Consider the following 19,448-nt stretch of genomic DNA (forward strand, 5'->3'; position numbering starts at 1 on the left):
CAACACATTCCTTATTTCTTATCTCATTAGGTACATATCCAGGACATTCTTAGATCTACGTTAGATCAAACCAAAGCTAGTTCTACGTTGCATCAAACCAAAAGATACTCCTGTTCTATTATTGTATGATTTCTATGTAAGACAGTCTCTGTTAGTTCATGTTATCATTCATGTCTTATGAGTAATACTTTGTGATATGATTTTTGTATTGTCAGTACTATCTTGTATCATTCATTAACGTTTATTTTTTGTCTTCCCAAGCATGCAAACTAATCATTTTTGTGTGTGTTACTAAGTAAATGGAGGTCTCCTTGAGCCTTCTGCTTTGCCACCAGCTTGTGTATTATAATTTATGCTTACACCTATGTAACTAGATAAAACATGATTCTAATTCTCTGATTACACATTGCACTACCACTAACCATAGTCTATATCCAGTGATAATTTTCATTTCTTAGCTCCGGTTTCGGATCTTGCTTTGACACGTTTACCCCATATATTGTTTTTATTGTTCATGTATGTAGCGCAAATTATTATTCTCATTCAGTCTTAAAACTCACAGCACGCGCTACTTCACACTGGTTGTCCGATCCTTGTACAGAAGCGAAGTCGAGTCAGCAAGCCGTCTCCGTGCGGCACTCCCAGCCGAGCCTATTAGCTCCCTCCCGCTCTCGGACAGCTCGGTTACCAGGCAGACTGCACGCTGGAGCGTACCGTGCTGTGACAAACCGATTGCGGGTGCAAGTTCTAAAGAGCGCCGAGGGGCGCTTTGCGTGGTGAAAGCGCCCGTTTTCCCTCCCAAGTGCCGAGCCCAAGGCCACGTGCTTCTTGATGGCGGCGCGCGCCCCTTGACCCCGCCGTCTCGCAAACAGTTTGTTCTCCCGCCGCCCAGATCCTGTTTTTCCCTCACCCACAGCGACCACACACAACACTTTCTTCCGCCAGCGCCGAGACGGCCACCGGTCAGGTTCAAGGCCGGTGTCAGCCGGAAGCCAGGGAGAAACCCGCGCCGCCTCGAGTGTGCGCGGCGGGGATTTCCGAGCCGCCGATTGGCGCGCCGCCCCGTGGGCAGCGCTCCCAGGTGCGCGCGATTCCGGTTGCTGTGCAACGAAAGCGAAATGGCGACGGCTGTGTGAGGCAGTCAGGCGTGTGTGCTGCCGCCGTGCGCCGCTAATCTACGTGCCTGTGAGGAGGGATACCCGCTTTTGTGCATCTCGCCGTGCGCGTCGCCAGGACAGTGCGGATTTCGCTCGTCCAACACTCTCCTGGTCGGTAAGTGCATGCCGAGCCGACTTCACTCCGGGTTTTGCTTCGTAACGCCTCGTGCCAGGACCGACGTGTCGCTCTGCTGCGCCAACGCTGAGCTCACTAGACCGAAGGTCGTAAACACACTATGGTCTACAAGTTCATATCTTTGCAGGAAGCGCAAACACGACTTGCTAGCAATAATCCATGGATGCGATTTCACTACATTCTTTCTTTTTACATATTTACAGTGCTGACGACTTTGAATATTTCTATCCATATTTGCTGGCAGTTTAATGAAAGGAATGTCTTCTGCACTTCTCGACGTAGCTGGTTCATTAAAATTTTCATGAACTTAGAGGACGCAGTTCACCTATCTAATTAGCAGAGAATAATGTTCCACACTTTGTTTACATCGCGAGAAGTGGTGCAATAGTTGCGTGTTGTTTTATCGTTGTGCTTTCTCACGATTCCAGACACATACACGCATTGGAATCTATCAGTTCCGGTGCGAAATTCATGCGTCCCGCATTAGGAAAAAGATATATTTTGAAGGCTGTGGTTGATGTTATCGCGCCAGAGAATGCGCACAGTAGCTAACGCGAAAGCCACCACGGTCGCGAAAGCTTCACTCTCTGTCAATAACTTAGCGGCGTGCATCATGCCCGCTCTGTTTCTCTCTTGCGACGACGTTAAGCATTCGCGACGCCGGTGGTGGACAAGCGAAGGATTTGTGTTTCCGTAAGCCGCTCAGCAGGCAGGACAGGAATGCGTTCGCGAGCCGCCCGTTCGCCGAGCGCACGGCCGTGAGCGCGATCGTTCTGCCGACGTCTCCGTGACTTTGGCGGATAGCCTTCGCGCGACCCGTTCCGCAGCCCTCCTGGCGATAACTGGGTGAGCCGACGGCGCTGCTTTTCTCTGGCCTCACGCCAGCGCCCCGAAGTGGCTGTCGCCGGAGGAGTGACTGCGTCACCACTTGACTCGGCTAGACATGGTCATCTTGTAGCGAGGTCATCGTTTTCAAATGGTAAACGTTTACATTTGCGCCTTCGTGCTGTGTGCAAATATCCCTGTCCTCTGCTTTATGGAACGTCATTTTGAGCTACAGTTTGGTCTGGCATCGGTCACAGTTATGTTGTCCTTTGAGCAAACGCTCGGCAGCTTTTGTTGACAGAACAATAAAGCGGCAAGTCCAGGAAGCCATCATCACTTGAAGCGAGGCGGGTGGTCAAGACGACACGAAGACTAGCAGGACGCAAAATTGCGAACCCGTCCGACAAACACAACGCCCCAAACGGAAGCTGCGAAACTTTACCGCTCAGGAACGCATTGAGTATTATGGCATGTTAGGACAAGCGCGACGTGTGACAAAATACACTACAATATGCTCAACCTCAACTGAAAGCGAGCTGTGCACAGATACGATAAACATTTGCACTAGACGAATACGTCACTATAGGCACATCGCTCGTATTTTCATGCCGCCATCATAATTTTTTTGGAGATAACTACAATATTTAGCACACAAAGCCACCAAAGGTTTGCATGTACAGTTGTCACCCCTCTTCCTATAAGATCCGCAGAGCACTTCTCTGCAGATGTGTGTGGCTAGCTTACAGAAAATACGCCAAGTCACAGTAAAGCAAGAACGCCGGTGATTAAGCAAGATCCCCGCCATCTGATGAATGTGCAAGAGCCGCGTAAATAATAAAATGATGCGATTGATTTGAACACACAAGTAGTGAGACACTTCGCAAACGCTGCAGGAGAGCCGGCATCGGTAAACCAGCGGCTGTCTACGAGGTCTGTCCACTGGGACCACACTTTTCATCAGTTTAGAAAGTCGCACTGCGTATCCTAGTTAATATTTCACGAGTACAAAAATATTCGGGCTGTATATACAAAATAACCAAAACCTAGATTGTGATTCTAGTACTGTCGTGCACAAATTTTTCTGCAACGTGTGCTAACATAAATATATTTCACAAACAGAAATGTCTTTTCGCCTTCGGTTCGAGAGCAACCGCGCGCATCTGGAAGTTCTGGCGCATTTACCCTTCTCCAGGCAAGTTCGACGGCCAGATCACATCTCATTCCGAACGAGCGTCCTGCTCCTGCCATATGGTTTCCAACATGCCCGTGCACGCGAGCACCTTTTTCATTCCGTAAACTGGAACTACAGGAATTGATGGTGGTCGGCTAGCATGTCTCCAGTATAAGTAGCGAAAAGAGAAGAGCGTGGATATTCTACTCGGAAATACATAGAAGATGGCTGCTGCTGGCTCATGCGCTTTGGGAGGCGAAAGGAATAACTCCAGCCAGAAACACCTTCTTTCATGCCCCAGCTGTACCGCAAAAGTCGTCGGACTGCTTGCATATGTGTGTGCTGTGACCCCCTGCATCCCTGCGTACAAGTTTCTGCCGTTGTACCGTCGTCTCTCCTTCTGTCTTGTGCCCAGCAGCTGTGCCTAGCTTCGATGGCAACCAGTTTTTCAAATTTTTCTTTTGATTCGAGAGACGGCCAGAGTGAGAATCTTAAAAAAAACACGATATAAACTGCAATGCCGGGTAAGTAACCTAAACAGTGACAATCGTGTAATGCGTGCAAGCGCGCTCCTGGCCAAACGCTGAGCCAATATGGGACGCTTGGGAAGGACGCAACCTGCCGGCATCGGACCACCAGTGAGTGATACATTATTCACGAAACGTTGTTTCTTTCACATGCGTGTCAATCCCTCTTTTTTTTTCATATCTTCCGTATGCAGCGACGTTACGCTAGCACAGGATGTGTATATATGTTTATCAAAAATTTATTCTGGCGTCATTTCATAGACCTCGTATTGCTAATATGTGGTCCTAAACCATTACGCCTTTGATGGCATAGCGGACGTCCAGTCTTCAAATTTATTGCGCACGTGAAAGCCACAGATTTGCTCGTCAGGTTTTCTAGTTTTGCTTTTGGTTATATCCGAACACACATTAAGCAGAACTTCCTTGATTTGCTCTAGGCAGGCCTCGCTGATTACACTACACGAAATTGTTCGATATTGTTACTTGGGTGGCACTTTCTAATATAAGTACCCTTGTGGCTAGGAACCGGTCCGGTTAAGTGTTGAATTTTTTACTGTCATATCTCTTTCAATGCCTTGCGGATAAAATCGGTAAGATGCAGGCAGTGTTCTTTGAATTGATGTAGCGGCCCGGCAATTTTTGTTTATTTATTGAAAGGTCCTTTTCATAAATGCGTTGCTCGATGACATTCCTCAAGGTCGCTCAATGCCTGCTCTTTCTGTTGTATTTTTCTGCATACTACAACAAGAGGACACGGCCATGTCTGAAAAAATCGCACGAACAATGTTTTTTTTTATTTTCTTTCTTTGTGAAAGCCTCTCGCATTGCCTTTTGTCCGAACACAAGGTTTGAAGACATTTGTGCGGCATTACCACGCCGCCTTTCTGCTACATGGGCGACAATCGCAATTTCTCTTGTTCGCACAAATAAGCGTGTCATTGACAGCTTCGCAGTCTTCGCGATCGTCTACAAGCACTCGAGAGCAGCGCTTCTGCATCGACTTGGCTTGGCTCAAGACCATGTCCACGCTACAGTTATGAGAATCGATGATTGCACTTTTCTCAGCGAGAGCTCTTCCAGCACACGCCGCACGCACCTTGTTATTCCTCACTTGAATATGTTTCGATACTAGTCTGAACGGGAAAAAGAAACTTACTTGAATCAAGGCGCTCAATTCTACTTAAAGAGCACGTAGACAACACCTGATGTACAGGAATTTCGTTACTGCATCAAGTTTGAATCCTTCCTCCCTGCAACTAAACTCACAGTACGGTGCTTTTAATCAATAAACCCCTTCATTTAATAAAAGCCGTGAATGGCAGCTGGCATTTATGATTTTAAGCCAACACGTGTCATTCTTCTTCACCATTCGACAGACATTCGATTTAAACTGAACGTGATGCCTGTTTTAACGGCCCGTGTATACATGGTTTCAGTGGGCACTTGAGCTGCAGCAAAGTTACGCCGGAAATCTGTTTTTCTAAAAGGCATACAAAAAATATCTTGCTGCGTAACCAGAGAACCAAGTTTTCTGCTCGGCAAGACCAGCCAAACTGGTGGATCAGGAATCTTCGTTATCGAAACCCGCATCGAATGAACAGTGCTGCATGGTACCCGAGGGCTGGCGTCGTACGGGGTGCATACGCATGCCGGCTTGCGTTTCACGGTCAGATGCTACAAATCTGATCACAATTGTCATATTCTGCGCCAGCAGAAAGCACACTTGCCGGTTCTAGCTAGGCGTGCCTATTCTTTCGTTTCCCCATTGCCTGGTGTAGCTGTACTACTAGCATTCTTCGCAGTCTTCGGCGAATGCCCCAGCAAAATCTCTTCGTTGCGCGAAAATTGCTATGCTATGTATGTGCACAGAAATGCGTAATTTGCGAAATAAAGGCATTTATTCGATATATTGTGTAAGTGTAGTTGATTGCTAGCTTGATAAGGAATAAGGAACCATTGAAACAAAAAAAATGGTCAGAGACAATACCCATTTGATCTGATTTATGCATACCCGTAGGCCTATGAGTATTCCGGGATACATAGGGCTCCATAGACTATGCACGGGGAAGCCTACAGTAGGATTGGGGCAACTGAAATATTGGAGTTGGCCAACTTGAAATTTGACGGTGGGCCTACATAAATTCGAGGGTGGGCCAAGTTAAACTTGTGAGGGACGAGCTTGAAATTTGGGGTTGGACCAGCTTGAAGATTAGGGCTGGCCCAACTGGAATTTGGGGTATGCTTCTGCATACTTAAGCAATTCTAGTGGAGTTTTTGCATACTCTTTAACCTAAAGACCTCTTGCGAAAGCTTGTACGGTGTCGTGCACGTAATTTTTTCGTGCAGAAGTCATCTGCAAGAACAACGCATGCGCATAGACAAAATGCCACTACCAAAGTACACGCCCGATCATTTCTTTATGTGCCAGAACCACAATCTCATTATGAGGCACGCCCCAGTGGGGGTATCCGGTATCACTTGGACCACCCGGACTTTTTTAACGTGCCCCTAAATCTAAGTACACGGGTATTTTCCCATTTCGCCCCCCATCGAAATGCGGCCGCCGTGGACGGGGCGGGGCGATCCCGCGACTTCGTGCTTACATCTCTACATTAAGCATTCATGGGATAGTAAAGCAGCGCAAATAAAGAGACCACAATGTTTTACAATGCAAGAGACCACTTCGCATGTTTTACAACGGAGCTTTTAGCCTCTCGTTGCTCGGCTCTTTTGTGTGGCCGACCGTGGGCAAAATGTGTACCGGTCCCGGAGGTAGTGCGATACGGGACCGAGCCGCCACGGCGGTGAGACAGGCTTCAAGCACTCAACAAAGTAAAACAAAAAGTGCACACATTCTTTGGAATCATGCATACAACATATAGAACAGCATTCGTTCCAATAAATTATCTTCATCATCAAATAATTTTCATGGCCACTCAAGACGAAGGCCTGCAATCTCCAATTACCAATGTCCTGCGCCAACTGATTCTAACTTGCGCCTGCAAATTTCCTAATGTCATCACCACACCCGTCCTCGACTGCGCTGTAACTCTAATGGTTCACCGGTTATCTACCCTACGCGTTACATGGTCTGCTCAGCTCCATTTTTTAGCTTATTGTCAATTAGAATATCAGCTATCCCCGTTTTCTCTGTGATCCACACCGCTCTCTTCCTGCCTCTTAACGTTACGCCTAACATTTTGCGTTCCATCGCTCTTCGTAGGGTTCCTAATTTGTTCTCGCGCTTCTTTGTCAGCCTCCAACTTTGTACCCCATATGTTATTACATGTAGTATGCAGTGATTGAACACCTTTCTTTTCAGTGATAGCGGTAAGTTCCAAGTCATGATCTGGCAATGCCTGCGATATGGAATTCAACCCATTTTTATTCTTGTGTAAATGTCTTTCTCGTGATCAGGGTTTCCTGTGAGTAATTGACGAAGCTAAACGCTCTCCTTTAGCGACTTTAGAGGCTGGGAGGTGATCGTGAACTATTGTTCCCTTGCCAGCCTAGTGAACAATATCTTTGTATTCTGCATATAATCTTCTACCCCACTTTTACACTTTGTTAATGTCCTCACAGATTTGTTTTAATTCGTCCCCGGTCTTGGTGAGCTGACAATGCCACCTGCAAACCGGAGATTCCTGAGATATTCGCCGTTGACCTTCACTTCTAAGACTTTCCAGTGATCCTCACTCATAGTTTTCCCAGCGTGCTCCTGGGATCGCTGTGTCTGTTTGGCACCTTTTATTAGGTTGCGGAGACATTGACTCTAACACTGGGCCTATGACGAAGGCCAAGGGAGAAAAGCTTGATTCTGAATTTTCAACAGTGCCTTGAACGTAGTAACGCAAGTCTTACATTAATCAGTAACCAAGATATTAGAGCTTCGTGTTCAGTTTAAATGTTGCCGAGAGTCTTGTGTATCAGCCGGACGCCAGGGTGAAACAGACAACGTTTACCGATGCAGTGCCCTTTTATAGGGTGATGAACATGTGATCCGCCGACTGCTGCTTGCGTGGCATGATAAGCAGTACAAAATGCAGTGTCAGTGTGACACGTGATATCAGTATACAACACTCCGTTCTCCTAAGATTCGTTACACAATTCCAAAATGTCTGGTTAGTCATCAATGCCATAACGTGCGACAGGGTGTCTAACGCGTGTTGATCTTCGCGGTTCGACCAGGTCTTGGGTAGCTTGGCCCAGACTTGCCCCTGTGGCTGCTTCCGTGCTGGCGGACAGCTGTTGTGGCCGTCTGGTTGTAGGAGCAAGCCTGACGTGGTAGTCTGCACTTGTGACTGGGTTGGCTTCGAGCCTCGTCCAGGCGCTCCTCAACTGGTTCCAGTGCCTGCGATGGCACTCGCCGTTGTCCAGCTGGACCATGTACGACATCCGGCCTCGGACTGCCACAACCCTGGCCGCCTTCCGCCTTGGACGTGGACAAAAACTTTTTAACATAGACCGCGTCACCGACACGGAACCTCTTAATCTCCGGTCGTTGCGGTTCAGGTGCGTGTTGCCGGTCCGGATGAAGTCTGTCCAAGGCTGTCCTCAGTCTTCGTCTGATCATTAATTATGCCGGCGTCGTGTGCTGTTTAAGCAGGAACTGCGAAATCTTGCACTGCGTCGTACTATCCTCTCCTCCCTACCATTACTGGCGGGATTATAAGGTGCAGTGAAAATAGCACGCACACCATTACACTTCAGGAACGTTTGGAACTTCGAGCTAGTGAATCCGGTGTCGTTATCTGAAATGATAACGTCTGGCACACCGTGTGTCACACTCCTAGAAAAAAGAGAGTAAAAAGTGAGTCATGGCAACTTGACTCTCTTTTTTCTTCCGTAGACCCACTTTTGCGCGAGTAGAGTCAGAAAACAAGAGTCAACATTTGCGCATGGGTCGTTTGACTCTCAATAGCACGTGAAGAGTCGTCGTGGAATATCGCGATTCCTCTGATATTCGAGATGAGTCTGGCGAGAGAAAGATTTTAATGCAGGAGAAAAAATACCAGATAACCTCTTCTGTTTTATTCAGGCCCTCGGGTTCCTGTCCTGGTTGTAATGCAGTGTATCATTCTTTCATCCTTGTCATGTTCTGCATTTACTTCGAACTCTATATACTGATTTTCCTTGACCATGTTTGTTGATACCTCACACGCTTAAGCGATAAGTAGTTTCCTATGCTAAGGAAGACCTGGATTTGTCACACTGGATTCTGACCATAAGTAAATGTTAAAAAAAAAAGTATTGGCTACTAAAGAGAGCACAGCAACGAGATAACAAGTTCAGTAGGCGCACTCAGCAGTGTCGATTGTTTGTGTAATTCCGCGCCTTAAAATGAATTTTGAAGATTTAAGTTCCAAAATCAAGATCTTGTTATGAGGCGCACGGTAATGGAAAGCTGCAGATTTATTTTCAGCAGCTGGGGTTATTTAACGTGTATGGAATGCACGGTATACGCGCGTTCTCGCATTCTGACCCCGTTGGAATGCGACTGCCGCGGCTGTGGTTGGACCCGTCACCTCGAGCTCAGCAGCGCAACACCAAAGCCACTGGGCTACCGCAGTGCGTTGCGTTCCGCGACCAGAAACAAATATTAGCGTACTCAACACTGCTTTAGAACCCGCTAGAAATATAAGAACAAAAATATGGCAGTTTCTCCCCAATGCTGCATGAACCGCTGCACGAACTATTGCACGAACCAAGGTTCGTAGTTTCATCGGCTGAATAAACTGCAGTAAACATTCGCTTACTCCTTAATTTCGTAAGCACTGGGTCACGCGCGCACGTGCAAACATCAACAGATCTCACTCAATGACCGCGAACACTCGCTGCCTCAGCGTTGGCGTGATGAAGGGCGCAAACAGAGCGGACCGAACGCTTCTGCTGCCTCTTCGTTCAAAGCGTCTCCGAAAAAATGCGCTATCTGAGCGCCCCCCCCCCCCCCAGCTTTGCATCCATCGGAAATTATCTCCAAAACAGAGCAAGGGTGGCGCAAGACCGGGCTATCAACGGCCAGAGGAGGAGAAGCGCGCTAAACTAGCGCCTCCCTCTCCCGGCTTGCGCGTGTTTTATCACGTGACCTCATATAGATACTTGACTTGGGGCACCCATCCAGCCCGGCCCAGCCTCGAACACTTCCTTTAACGCGCACAGCCAACGGCGCGGGATAGGATCTTATCGCACTCGATTTTATACGTAAGCTCACGGTAACACCGACAGATATATTTCGACGGTTGTGTCGATATAACTGCTATCGCAAAATTCGCAATGAACAGAAAATTTTACGAGGCACCAACAACGCTGCTTCTCCACGTCGTGATACAGCGGTGAACGATATTTCTGGAAAATCTGTTGCTAAATCTCCGCCAAATGACAACGCTCGCATTTGGTGACAGCAGAACGCAGTCGCAAGAAATTGTGGAGGAAATACCGGAGTTCTGGCAGCTTCAGGTGCACTAGATTATTCAGTAACGTCGGCGGCTTTATAGTTCTACCTTACATCAGAGCAAACTGCACTCGACAGAGATCAAGGGCAGCCGCACCGTTATAGCTAAGCGAATTAAGCACAATTACGCCGCGTCTTCCCACTTCGAGTACGCTCCGACCACGATGGCTCCGACAGCCCAACGATAGATATTTCAAACGTAACCACACTCGGACGAGCAAATTTTGCTTCTGCGAAGTGAATGTATCGGGTATTTCAAGACGCGTGTTAAATTCATGCCTGTTTCATTCGTGAACATTACTTACGTGACGTAAAATTATCACTGAGCAGAACAGTTTTTGTTTCAACGCGAGAAAAGAAAACCGAAACCAGCGCAACTGCATTGCTCAGTTTTGCGGATAAAATTATCCAAAGCCGAAGCCGTCAATAGCATGACGCCATTTTTCAGTTGTGTTGCATCGCGCCCGAGTACGTTGTCGTCGTCGAGTGGTACTTTATTCTATGGAGTGGTTCTGAAAGCGCTGCGTTAGGGGCAACTGCAACCAAGCGTGGCGGCAAGTTACGGTGGGAACTTCTGTCCGTGCTGTGTGATTGCGACGAGGAGGACCGCCGCCAGCAGCGGCGTGTCGCCGATTTCCTCTTTGCCGACATCGAGCTCGCCGGACCGTCACAAGCGCCCGAAGTGTTGCGTTTTGCACTGCGTTTTCCTTGTGATATGGGAGATCGCAACGCAGAGACGACCAAGTGCGTACGAACGACTACCAGCGAAGTGTGACCTGTGCCATGTTTCTCTTAACCTCTCAGGTAAGCATATCAGCTTTTGTTCGTAGTTTACAAACGGCGCGTACTCGGCCTTTTCGGTACGGCTACATTTTGCGCCACGTTTCTCTTGGCAGTTCACAAACGTTTCATAGGCATGCGTACGCGTAGGTATGCGAAAATACTACTGGCAGACGGAAGCCTCAGGAGAGCATCTGAAATTATAGCAAAGCTGTACTGCCATAGATTAACACCGTTCTTAACGACTCCAATGACGAGTGGCCTGTTGCATCGAAATATCCGTAGAATATCAAGTACTGCGTAACTTGAAGTGTAGATATAATACTAGCAGCAGTTGACTTTCGCTGGCGAAGACAGGTTGTGGACAAAACAGCTTGTGTATTTTGAAGATTTACTAGCGCTTTAGGTATATTACTGCGAATAATGAGAACGCTACAACGCTGTATGGCAGTGTCAGGCGATGTGGCAGCACAGATATTTTCGTAGCGGTAAGGCTGCTGCATGCACGAGCGAACAGACACAACGTTTTAAAAGCGCTGAAACAGAACAAATTTAATGTGGATTTGGCTGTAAGTCGGAAACGCATAAGCTCACAATATAAGCCGATGTATAATATTATTATTTTTATGTAATCTTTATTTTCACGGTTGTCAATATTTAAAATCATGAATTTGCTGCAATCTTTATATAGTAAATGCTACTAGGCTTACAAAACCTGGCTGTGTTATGTAGAGAATGTGTGGTATTCCTACTGGATTTTCTATTTTGAGTCCGGTGTTTTATGAAAAAGAGGGTCTTTTTATTTGTAGTCTTATGTTAGCGCAGATATTTGGCAAGCAGAAATGAGTTGATTGCAAAGTTGTACCTCCCGGTGAGCTGCATATGAACCAGTTTTTCCTGTCTTGGCTATCGTAATGTGCATATAACAATTTTAAGTATATACAGCTGCAGTTGGCTTAGTCGCTGCCGCGTGTTTTTTAAAAGTAGAAGGTTATGATTATTTTACTGTTTTCATGCAGAAATACCTTTTTTTCTTGTCGCAAGAAACGCTCACAGCATTGAATGAAATGACGTGTAGTGTATTTTTCTACTACTTTAATAATGGAAATTTCATCTGTGGTGTATCAGAGATTACTTTACTTTCTTTTGCTAAACAATGCATTATCTCCCCTGCTACTGCTGTTTTTCTGTGTATTTTTGTCATTTTAAATGTACTTTATTTTAGGTACTCAAGAAATGGCAACATCCAGAAGAAGACGCCATCTTATCCAGCACGTTATGGGTGAGACAGATTGTAGCAGGCACTTTCACACGTCTCATTAGCATATGATGCTATTTGTTGTAATTTTTGTGTCTTTTTGTGTCATTTCAGCATTGTGCAAAGGGTAATGGCGAGATAGAGATAGCGAAATAGAGTAATTGTCTAAAGGAGAGACATGGCTGGAGGAGACGACACACATAAGCCTCCTTTGTCCGTATCTCAATGTTGCGCAGTTACTCTGTCGTTATCTACCAACAAGCCCAAGTTCTTCATCAGCTACATTTACTAATTCTCCGTCATTACAATTTCATTGATACAACATTGAAAGTACAGAGGTACACAGGAAGACAGAGACTTGAAATGATGAAGAGCTGTAGAACAAGGAGCATCGCTGCAACTAATGTTTCGGCAGAGAGAAGGAGATAAGTTTTTTTGTCAAAGCATTGGCTCCAGTAACATTTATTGTTCCATCACTATTTACGATTAAAAGACAGCATTATTGCTCTTGCTGAAGTATTATGCATTATGGAATAAGAATTAGCAAGGAGAAATGTCAGGAATGTGAAATTCTCGTGTGTTTTAATGCTACAGTGAAAGCCAGAAAAACAGGATGTAGAGAACCAAATTGTTATTTGTCACTACCCAGTTTGGCCAGCTTCATTCAGAGCTTGCACTTTGTTGCATTAACGACCACTGGAATTGATAACTTGAATTAGCTTAGTGATTTACTTATCTTTAGAGATGTTGAACTTGTTTTAATGCAGCTTAACGTAGTGCGTGTAAAAAATATACAATGACATTTTAAGAGGTTTGCAGTTGACTAGCAGATCACTTGATGTTATGAGCTCAGCTTTCCACTGAGCTTCTATGCACAAATCGTATGCACATTCTTTTTTTTTCATTGCTTGGATTTTCATAAGCATAAGTATCATTTCTTCTTCGTCGACATTCTAGTTGTGTTGTAGGACCCAACTGTTTACATTTATTTGTTTTGGTATCCATGTAACACAGACAGCAGAATTTTTCTTGTAAATTGTGACATGGTAGGACTAAGAGCATTTGTGCAAATTTGCTGCAGGTACACTCTGGTGGCTCCCGCCCCTGCATCCTACCACCACCGTGTCCTGACTACGTTTACTAGGGAGTTGAAGCCTTTGGCGGCTCCTGCCACTGTGTCCTGCCACCACCGTGTCCTGACTACGTCCACTAGGGAGTTGGCAGCCTTCGTGATGATGCCAAGCAGGCTAGAAGCCGACAGAAAGATTAAGGTAAATACATGTAATTTAGTGGCGACTTTTGAGTGAAGTGGCATGTAGCCACTCAGCAATGAAAGAATTAACTTCAAAGCAGTTTAGACTGCCTGCTGTCAGTGCAGGAATGCTCAAGTCCATGTATTTTGTCTTAGCCGCCAAGAGGCTATGTGGATTAGACGAAACGCGATGCAAATTTTGAAACTAGTAGGAGACCACTTGTACAATTTTTTTCTTGCTTAACACAAAAACTGCTTTGATAAAGCTTTAGCAATTTAAAAACAATACAGTGTACTTTAACATGGTATTGGGCATAAGTTTACTAGGACTGCCTCAATAGTAAGTATGCCGATAAACTTAAACCAAAACTGACTTTTTTTTCCTAGTTCATCCTCATCTCTGTGCACTGCTGCATAATTGATCTTCCTGAAACCAGCTTTTGCACACAGCACAAGTCCTAAACACGTGGATTACAGAAATTTACAGCTTTTGCTGTAAGCTAGTTCTATAAAAATAAAGTTAATAAGCTATTTTGCCCATTTTTATTGACGCATAATAAACTGAGCCGTGGCTAATAAGCAGTTAAATTTTTGGTGTAAGGCCTCTCTTTATTGTCCTGAAAAATTTGGCCCTCTTAATGAAGGAACCAATTTTTCGGCTATGCCTTTTATGACGCATAGTTTGGTGCTTTACACAAGATCTGACTTAGTGCTTGCGCCAGTAAAAAACTTTTTAAGTATTTCTTGAAATTAACATTTGTCCTATATTGAAGGGCCTCCAGTTTTTCAAAAAGAAATTTCAAGTGGTCGTGTGCCAGGTTGGGACAGCTCGCATGGAATAGCCTACTTACACAAATAGGGGAGGGCCATACCCGCTGTGGTTGCTCAGTGGCTGTGGTGTTGGGCTGCTGAGCACGAGGTCGCGGGATCAAACCCCGGCCCATGGCGGCCGCATTTCGATGGGGGCGAAATGCGAAAACACCCGTGTACTTAGATTTAGGTGCACATTAAAGAACCCCAGGTGGTCGAACTTTCCGGAGTCCTCCAATAACTCCTAATCAGAAAGTGGTTTTGGCATGTAACACCCCATAATTTAATATTGTTTATGGAGGGCCATGTACACTTGACTTTATCTTAAGATACTATTATTGATCTACAAAAGGCAAAATGAAACATTCCATCCTATAAGCAGTTCTTCACATTCATTTACACTTTTGCACATTTGTATACCTCGAGTCTGGTGACCTGTGTCTGTTTTCATTATCTGCTATGTGCCGATGGTAAACTTCAGGTTTGCCGTATGGTGAAGAATATTTTGGTGCTTATAGATATGGATCCATGTTTTTCAGGTTGCCTCGAAATTTTACCCAAGCCATGCCACACACTCGGGCCCCGCCTCTTGCAAACGACGTATAACCAGGCTCAACGCATGAGTGTCGAGTGAGTCCGGAGATCAAGGCAACCTGCTGTGCAACCAGCGTGCAACCTTTGGTGACCCCTCTACATGTTCCGCCTATTTCACAGCTGTACCTCAGCTGCCATCTATCCGAACAGCATGACCTGCGAAGATGAATGTTGGGCTGGAGTGATTTGAAAAGACATTCTATTTGTCTCTTCAAGTTCTTAGCAAATACTTGTGTTATTATATTTCATGTCTTTTTAGTACCTAGTTTTTACTGGTTAGTTTCTATTAGAATTGTCACCATCGTTTGCTGCTATTATTATGTATGTCTGTCTTTATGCCTAGTTTTTCGTAGTTCTTTTGTACTTGTGCATGTAATTGATAGGTTCATAATTCTTATACAGAAGGCTAAAATGCAAACTTGGGGCATTTTTTTTCCTTTTGATAATCTACAGCGCTGCAAAGTGTTCAAGAAATGTAACCTAACGTGGGCTCTGGTGCAGGAAAAATTTGAACAATATAGAGTACTTATTTCAAACACCCATTATTTTTGGAAAAGTCAAGAATATAGGAGCACAAAAAAGAATATTAAACTAGAGAAACATGAGTTCCCCTCATAAGTCTGATAATAATGTGACTTCCTTTCACTGCCAAGATACCAGTAATATTAGCATACAAGGTTTGAGCCACCAAAGCTATGATGCCCTTGGCATTTCTCAGTGCCTATTTCCCACACTGACGAATGTCAAAGGCATCATAGGTTTCATGCACACATTGGTTGTGTTACACTCTTGAGTATTGCATTTCTCAAACACAAAGGTTTACAGCATTGCTTTAAATAGAAAATGCATTTCCTAATTTATTAGTGCAAGAGTAACAGTACAGATCATGTAAAAATTATTTTGCAGACTATATGTCCATGGATGCACGCTTCTGATGACATAGCAGTGACGTGGTCATGAGATGAATGTATTTGAGATTTAAATATTGGCTTCCAGGTCTGGGTTAGTCTCCTACACTGAGTATTCTAGGTCAGAGCCCATTTACTACAGAAAGTGAATTAAACTAGGAATTATAAACATCAAAAGATCTTGTTTAGGACACTAATGTGACAATCAGCAAGGTTCTTTGTGCATTCATTTCCAAATTTGTGCGGACATATTATATGACTGGTTTCGTTATTGCAAGAACAAATATTTGTTTATTGTCGCTCTAGAGTTGGCTGACCCCATTTGTATACAACCACTTTACAGGCTAAAAATTAAGTGTGCTACCCTATTTACTCGCATAATGATCGCACTTTTTTGTAAAAAAAAATTGTCTCAATGTCAGGGGTGCGATCATTACGCGGGTTAAATTTCCCGCAAAAAGAAAAAAACGATTTCATCGGGCATTTGCTACGGGATGACAACAGGTCAACAAATAGGCGGCTGCCGCTGTATGTAGTGCGCGACACACAAAAAAAATGGTGGCCGGCAGAGCAAGCCGAAGGCGCCAAATGCGATTTTTTTTTCTTCTCGTGAGTACATTACGTGGCTTCAAACAGTTTCTTCTGTGTCAGTAATGAATAATATCAGCAAGTTTGCGGAAATAACATAGCCATCTCCACTTTGAGGGGAGAGAAACAGATGGGCGCCCTTAGCTGCCAGTGACACAGGAACATATGACGGGTATGCTGCGGAAACTGCGGCATTTGTCTTCACAACTATCCTAATATGGCATGTTTCCGGTAAGGGTGGGCGAATATCTTAGCTGTGTTACAAATGTCGGCCTATGAATAGGGTACACTTCTATCGTATCAGTGTAAACGTGGCTGCTATCGTCGCCGCTCATGATTTGTTGCGTGCCCACGAGTGCAGCCAAGATACGAAAGGCGCCTTTTTTGTTGTTTTCGTTGACCACAACCATTATAAAGCCTACACATAATAAAGGCAAGTTTGGTTGTAGCTTTTTTGTCATAGAAGTGCGAAAAGTTATGAAAGGAATGAAATGGAGTATCTGCTTAAGAATGTTTGGTGCGTGCAGACCACTTGGTTTGTCTTGAAGAGTCGTTCGCATAGCAGTCGACAGATGGTAAGCGCGATCATTATTAGCTAGACTTGGCACATGACATATCACTGCGGCAAGTTCGGGGTGCACTCATTACACGGGAAATAAAAAAATCGAATTTTGACAACAAAATTTAGGGGTGCGATCATTAGCGAGTGTGATCATTATGCGAGTAGATACGGTAATAGGCTGTTTTTGCTTTTGCGCTCTCAATGTTAAGGAATGCAAGCAGTGCGTGGGGCTTTTTAGGCAGATGCGTGCTTGTGCTATTTATAAAACTCCCCATGGTATGCCTGAAGGCATTTTCTAACACTTTGGTAGAATACACAGACACCCACTTCTTAAGGGGAAATACTCCTCGAAACAACTTCTTTGTATATTTGTGCTAGAGATTTGAATATGGCGTCATTCATAAAGTGTTTTATTAGATTTGAATTGTCATTGATTTTTGTGTAGCTGCTGTTTTTTAGTTATGGTCCTACACAGTGGCAATATATTTTTGTGGGCACTCCCTTGTGTATAAAATTTTCAGAAATAGCTTCATGCTGTATCTTATTTAGCTAGTTGTATAGTGCAAAGTGGTGGTACCTATATAAACGACTTGTACAAATACTGGAACTATACAAAAAATATTAGGCCACTTTAAATAATTTTAGATTGCAATTTCAATTAGATATCAGCATTCTGCATATCTTGAAGAGTACATATGTCAAATTTCGTTAGTATAGTACAACTATAAGTGCATAAGGTTATTTTCATGCTATAGTGAAAAAAAATTATTGAAGTATATTCAATAATTTTTTTTTGCACAATAGGATGAGAAGTATGCAAGATTAGTAGGCAGGCCTGTCTGCCTGCCTACTAATCTTGCATACTTCTAGTAACCTAACATGTCATTTGAATAGATATCAGCACTTTGGAGTCTACAAAGAGCTGAGTTAGTTACAGCACACTGCTTTTTGTGAAAATTTAGTACGCAAGAAAGTTCCCGCAAAGATCACTGTATTTTCCCCTTGTGTAGGACATACCTCAAGAAGCAGCTAAAAAGATACTAATGACATATATGAAATCTGCATGAAGAACTCTACAATTTGCTCTGTTTTCACACCTCTAGTACAAATAATAAAATTGTTTCGAGTAATATTCAATCAGCAAAACATGCCCCTTGCTATAGTGACCTACAACATAGCGACGCAAAGTTGAAGGCAAGTCCTTTTGTCGAAGCGACTCTGTGCTGTCTTCCCAGAGCCTGCTGTTAAACACTGAATTTTCCTGCATTTGCTAGAAGTGCAATACTAAAACGTTTGTGAATGTGCAATTGGTATTGGCACACCAAGAGAAAAAAAGAACAGTTCTGTGAAATGCAGAATCGACTATAAATTTGTTCGCCATTTACATTTTGACTCCATATCTTTGTTTTGTGTTTTGTACTGAGTGTTTCAGGAGTGACTGCCGCTAAAAATTGAACATAACTGCTTCATGACAATGCGACAATTTTCGCTAACAGAAATTTATAGCAGTGGCAGGCTTTATAATTACAGTACTCAATAACGTTTAGTTTGTAAGAACTCAGACTAGCACCAGTTCTGAGATACAAAACCCAAAAAAGCAATGATCAAATAGGTTTATCTTCCACACAGAATTGACCGACAAGGTTTACAAAAGGCTTTGTGGCAAAGTAATATCTGAAACAGCAAAGCATGCTCCACCAAGTATGGCGGCAAATATTTCAGAGCTGTCAGTCTGAGGACTCCTACAAACTAAGAATACTTTCAGCACTCACTAGCCTCAATAATGGGATGTCAGCCATTTTGCTGAAATTAATAAAACTTCAATTATTGTGATCTTGTTTAAGAAGAAATTTGCAATTATGATGCAGTTCTAATCTCTGTTACTTTTGTAAATATTTTCCAATTATTTTTTCAGACTAGAATTTTTGGTAATAGAGGTATTCATTTACAGAAAGAGCTAGTACATGGCAATTAATAATTAAGGTACTGGTCATTGTAGACTTTCTGTCTTCAGCATTTGTTCTGTTGCACAACTGTTTCTTGAAATCTGAAATGATGTACCCGCCTCTTTATGTTAGCAAGGAACAGGAAAATCTGTCAGTATGTTTTGTTTAAAATACAGCTGATCAACCCGATAGTTAGGCTGTTTGCTAATTGTAAATTATAACGATAATAGTGCAGGACTATAAAAACAGATTGATGCTGACTCACAACTATGCCCAGCTACATGCACGCAGCTGTGCCATACAATGTGCATGTGTTCAGAAGAGTCAAATGCCCCAGAGAGAAAGCAACAGCAACTCATTGTTTGTCATCTTGTACAAGCAGAATATGTCCTAGGTGTAATTTATGCTCTCTAAATACATAAATCAGTCATGTGAGGTGTCTTACTTTAGGTCACAAGTTCGAAGTTCTTGTAATCTTGCTTG

At 44.0% G+C, this 19,448-nt stretch overlaps 1 protein-coding gene and 1 long non-coding RNA gene across 6 annotated transcripts in view; both read left to right on the forward strand.

Annotated features, from left to right (window-relative positions):
- Positions 1 to 1,090: 1,090 nt before the first annotated feature.
- Positions 1,091 to 19,448, forward strand: part of LOC135905979 (dual oxidase maturation factor 1-like) — a 248,988-nt gene continuing 230,630 nt past the window's right edge. For 3 of the 4 annotated variants that reach the window (XM_065437128.2, XM_065437127.2, XM_065437126.2), the window contains exon 1: positions 1,093 to 1,272. The gene's annotated coding sequence lies outside the window, so the exon portion shown is untranslated. Of the gene's footprint in view, positions 1,273 to 19,448 lie in introns of all 4 variants that reach the window. The other variant, XM_065437131.2, reaches the window with a different exon arrangement.
- On the forward strand, positions 9,819 to 17,693 carry LOC135906005 (uncharacterized). Of its 2 annotated transcripts, XR_011514531.1 has the most exons (4): positions 9,819 to 11,071; positions 12,273 to 12,329; positions 13,387 to 13,576; positions 14,907 to 17,693. It is a non-coding gene; the product is annotated as an uncharacterized lncRNA (long non-coding RNA). The 2 variants fall into 2 exon arrangements; XR_010565589.1 differs by lacking the exon at positions 9,819 to 11,071 and having other exon boundaries at positions 12,115 to 12,329.

Source organism: Dermacentor albipictus, chromosome 1, assembly GCF_038994185.2.
Source record: "Dermacentor albipictus isolate Rhodes 1998 colony chromosome 1, USDA_Dalb.pri_finalv2, whole genome shotgun sequence".
Classification (NCBI taxonomy): Eukaryota; Metazoa; Arthropoda; class Arachnida; order Ixodida; family Ixodidae; genus Dermacentor; species Dermacentor albipictus.